General features: G+C 36.1%; 1 non-coding gene across 1 annotated transcript; it reads right to left on the reverse strand.

Annotated features, from left to right (window-relative positions):
- Positions 1-5,084: 5,084 nt before the first annotated feature.
- LOC115894699 lies at positions 5,085-5,190 on the reverse strand. The gene has a single exon (XR_004054828.1). It is a non-coding gene; the product is annotated as a U6 spliceosomal RNA (small nuclear RNA).
- Between the last annotated feature and the right edge of the window lie 210 nt (positions 5,191-5,400).

Consider the following 5,400-nt stretch of genomic DNA (forward strand, 5'->3'; position numbering starts at 1 on the left):
AGATATATAAAATTGTGTATCCAGGAAAGGACTAGGAACATGCATATTCAGACTGGCCACGTTCTTCTGCTATAGACCTTAATGCTAATCATGTAGACTAGCAGGTTGGAGGGGGACTCAGGAGCTTGCATTTCCACTTTTCAGTTTGCGATGTATTTGTATCGCCTGAATTAGTTCCCTTTAGCAGTTTGCAGTGATTGAATCCAATTTCAATAGGGCTCAAGCACATAAACAGTACTAGTATTTAACTGAAGAGGGTAAACCTCTCACCATAGTTTATTCATAGCTCTCAAAGTTAATAGATGGACTTTAGGGAGCCAAGAAGAAAGATAGAACAGATTGCAGAGGATAGATAAAGGCCAAAATGTGTGGGCACATTCTGGTGGGAACTTAATTTCCTTGAGAGCAAATTGAAATATTTCTTGCAAACTGCTTTTTTAAAATATGATTTTCTCCAGAGAAAAGAAATGTATTTAGTTCTGATGACCATAAAAACAATCCACAGGTATAATTTCAAGTTTTGATAGCCGAGTTAAAAGGTGATACTCACTTTAGAAGTCATCTTTTATTTCCTTGCTTAAATCATAATAGTTCTCAGGAAATGAAATTCTTTAGATAAACAACTCTTTCCTTGGTGATACAATAAAGAGACCTTTTGCTTGTCTGCTAGTTTTGATAAAACTTTCTGTGTAAACAGGTATTTCAAACTGGTTATTTTTCTGTGCTGTTGTTTCCCATGCCTACTTCATCTTGAGGCTAATGATGTTAGAGAAAACCGTACACCAGGATCATTTTCCTTCTAACTGTTCACTTTTGAAGTGTTTATGAGTGTTTATGTCCTTCATAGGGACTTGGGATCCTCCCCTCTTATTATTAAGAACCACTAATTCTCAATTAAAATCTAAAAGGTAAAATTATCATATGCTATTTCATATGTTTATGACCTTAACACTGTAATCTTTTTTCATGCACGCAAGGAGGAGGGTATAGTTTTTTTTTTTTTTTTTTTTTTTTTTTTTTTTGAGAAGGAGTCTCACTCTGTCACCCAGGCTGGAGTGCAGTGGCCAGATCTCAGCTCACTGCAAACTCCGCCTCCCGGGTTTACGCCATTCTCCTGCCTCAGCCTCCCGAGTAGCTGGGACTACAGGCGCCCGCCACCTCGCCCGGCTAGTTTTTTGTATTTTTTTAGTAGAGACGGGGTTTCACCGTGTTAGCCAGGATGGTCTCGATCTCCTGACCTCGTGATCCGCCCGCCTCGGCCTCCCAAAGTGCTGGGATTACAGGCTTGAGCCACCGCGCCCGGCCGGCGGGTATAGTTTTATATAGTAGAAATATTATGAACTTAATCCTGATAGAGAAGGATATTGAATTACACTGAAAATTATAAAAGGCATTGACCAAAATAAAACGTTCTCCCTAACTTAGCTAAACTTTAGACAAGTTTTTTTCTGACTATAGACAGGGCCAAGACCTCGCTTTTTAAATAACTTTTATTTTTTAAAACTTGCACATGTAAATTGCTTCTGAACCCCTTTTGAGATATACATCTTTCCCAACCCTTTGCTAGTTTTGCAACCTAAGAGTGTCTTTCTCAAGTACCTAAGAATCATACCTCTGAAATGTAATCATAGAAAGAGCAGCGTTTTCTCTCCAAGTCTCGGCTGGAGGATAATAGCCTCATATCCAAAAAGGATAATTAGCAAACAAGGATGACCTAATCACTTTCACCAACATCCCCTCTATTGCCCGTCAGTACTTTTCCTCTACCTAACCCTTTTAAAGAGCATTTAAAATTCCTCTCACCTTTTGTTTCAGTGGAGTTGAGTTCTGGTCTCTTCCATGTTGCAGTAGTCTTAAACAAAAAGTCTTCTTTGCCTGTTTAAATCTGTCCACTGCAAATTTTCTTTGGCAACACTTAAAACCTATGTAGTCTATGGCAAGTTACTTAATTCCATATACCAGCTAGTTATTTGCTTTGTAAAAAAAAAAAAAAAAAAAAAAAAAAAAAAAAAAGCGAGAGAGAGAGAAATCAATATTATTTTCAGGGTTAAGTTAGGTATTATAAAGACTTTTTAAACTGATGCATAATAATTGTACATATCTGTGCGATATACATGTGGTATTACAATACATGTATAAAATGTGTGTAATGATCAAATCAAGGTAATTGGGCTATCCATCACCTCAAACATTTGTTATTTCTTTGTGTTGGGAACATGCCAACTCTTCTAGTGATTTTGAAATATACAATAAATTATGGTTAACTATAGTCACACTACTGTGCTATTGGGCACTAGAATGTATTCCTTCTTATCTAATTGTATTTTTGAAGTTCTTTTTAATTCTGGATACATATGAGTTGTACATATTTATGAGGTACATGTGATAGTTTGATGAAGCATTAAATTGTGTGATAATCAAATCAGGATAATTGTAATATCTGTCACCACAAAAATTTATCATTTATTTGTGCTAGGAACAGTCCAATTTCACTCTTTTAGTTATTTTGAGATATACAGTAAATTATTGTTAGCCATAGTTACCCTATTGTTCTACTGAACACTAGATCTTATCCTTTTATCTAACTGCTTTTGTACTAACTAACCATCTCCTTTTTATCCCCCCACGCATTACCCTTTCTAGCCTCTGGTAATCATCTTTCTGTTCTCTATTTCCATGAATTGATTCTTTTTAGTTCCTTTATATGAGGGAGAACATGTAATATTCATATTTCTGTACTTACCTTATTTTGCTCAATGTAATATCCTACAGTTCCATTCATTGGGTTGCAAATGACAGAATTTTATTTTTTGTGGATGAATAATATGACATTGTGTACATAGAACACATTCTCTTTATCCGTTTATTAATTGATGGTCACTTAGGTTGAATCCATATTTTGGTTACTGTGAAAAGTGGTGCAATAAACATAGGAGTGCCAGTACCTCTTTGATATACCGATTTTCTTTCCTTTGGATATGTACCCAGCAGTGATATCGCTGATTCAGATGGTAGTTCCTTCAGTATGGGTAAAGGTAAACTAATTTATATGATAAAATTTCAAGACATGAGATTTGATACTCATTTTCCCTCTCCTGATGAGTCAGAAGATTATAAAACAGGAAGCTCTGTGAGTCAAAGCCTCAAATATAAAATGAGACACCAAAACAAGCATGGGCAAGAGAGGTAGCACCTTGATCAACCACACACCAAAACTAGCAGAAGCCTGTACATTAACTAAGAAAACAATTGAAGAAAAGCTTCCCTCAGGGTAGGTTCTAAAACTATGCAGATCCAAAATGAGTTTAAAGAGTTTTGAAAATTGGAAAGCTATCATTCCTGGCTGCAAAGGTTTGGATTGTTTGTTCATTTATTAATTCCATTGTGGTTTTGGAAAAAACAGAATAAAAATGGAAGTGATACGTGATGAAATTTTCTTTCTCGTATAAAATTTACCTTAACGTTAATTGTTGGCAATGTAATTTTTTTTTTTTTTTTTTTTTTTTTTTCCCTGAGACGGAGTCTCGCTCTGTCACCCAGGCTGGAGTGCAGTGGCATGATCTCGGCTCACTGCAAGCTCCGCCTCCCGGGTTCACACCATTCTCCTGCCTCAGCCTCCTGAAGAGCTGGGACTACAGGTGCCCGCCACCACGCCCGGCTAATTTTTTGCATTTTTAGTAGAGACGGGGTTTCACCGTGTTAGCCAGGATGGTCTCCATCTCCTGACCTCGTGATCCGCCCGCCTGGGCCTCCCAAAGTGCTGGGATTACAGGCGTGAGCCACCACGCCCAGCCCTCTGTAATTTTTTTTTTTTAAGACAGTGTCTCACCTTGTTGTCCAGTCAGGAGTGCAGTGGCATGATCATAGCTCACTGCAGCCTCAACCTCCTGGGCTCAAGGGAACCTCCTGTCTCAGCCTCCTGAGTAGCTAAGGCTACAGGCACACACCACCACATCCAGCTAATTTTTTTGTTTTCTTAATACTTTGTAGAGAGGCGGATCTTGTTATGTTGCCAAGGCTGATCTCGAACTCTTGGCTTCAAGTGATGCTCCTGCCTTGGCCTCCCAAAGCACTGAAATTACAGGTGTGAGCCACCTCATGTACTGGCATTATAATTTATGCTGTTTAATTTAATACCACAGCAAATATGTATAGATCAGTGTATTTTATGTCAATTGAAATCCAATGACTGGAGCAGGGAGGGAGATTCATATCATGGAACTCAAGACTCGTAACCTAAGTCTTTATTATTATTTGCAGAGCAAACAATGCTTTTTTCTTTATTGTGAGATCATATAGGAAGTGGAAATATTATGCACTACCTTCCCTGTCATATTAAAGGAGCTATGGGAAAATGGTCTATGTACAGGCAGAGAGGTGACTGTTGGATACCAAACAACTGAAAACACCTTCTTGCATTTAAATTTTGGATTACTTTCCCTTTAGAAATAAGGCATAAGTAGAATAGAACTTGGCACTTCAAAATTTGAATTTTTAAGAAGTTTTTCCTACATAAAAATATTTTCCTAAATAAAAATACATGAGCTACCCATTTGTGGATATGATATATAAAATGTGTAAAAAGAAATTACTGGTTTAATTGTTTAGGGAAAAAAATTTGAAATAGCTTTGCTTACTAATTAACAAATTACATGAGAGAAAGTTCAGCTGAACCTCTGATACACTAAAAATAAAGTAATATTTTTTCATGGTAAAAAATACTTTTCAACCAGAACAACTCATTGTAATGTGTTCCTGTGTGAAAATATAAATGGGTATTTTTCCTGCTAATTTGGACAATTAAATTAGTCTTAGTAATAATATGCCTAAACCTAACAAGAACATATTAGATGGTTTTGAGAAGTTTAGTTTCGGTTCATAAAACCCTTGTTATTATTTATTTATTTATTTATATTTTACTATTTATTTTAATACAAAGCTTTGGCATTAGCAATTTTATCAAAAATAAAATATACTAAAATAAATTCTTGTGTGGCGTGATTGGTAAATGATCCACAAAAATAGGTTCTTTTTTTTTTTTTTCTTCAAGGCAATCAGTCAGAAAGCAGGCTTTTTCTCTTCAAATAAATATGAACTATTTCATAAATTTACATGGCATCGTTGTGCAGAGGTCACATTAATCTCTGTATCATTCCAATTTTTTCGTATATGTGCTGCCAAAGAGAGCACCATAAGTCTTGTAAAAGTATATTTGGCTCATGTGTGGAATTGACCCAATTCAGACTTGCTAAGTCTGGGAGATCAAAACTCTTGTTTAATGTCTTCAGGAACATAGCCCTGTTGAGAATATCACATACATTAAGTAAAACAAGACAATTTTTCCTATTTGGGAACTTGAATGAGTAACATACCTACTTGATCTTTCTTCCCTTACTATTT

This window comes from Rhinopithecus roxellana, chromosome 18, assembly GCF_007565055.1.
Source record: "Rhinopithecus roxellana isolate Shanxi Qingling chromosome 18, ASM756505v1, whole genome shotgun sequence".
Lineage (NCBI taxonomy): Eukaryota > Metazoa > Chordata > Mammalia > Primates > Cercopithecidae > Rhinopithecus > Rhinopithecus roxellana.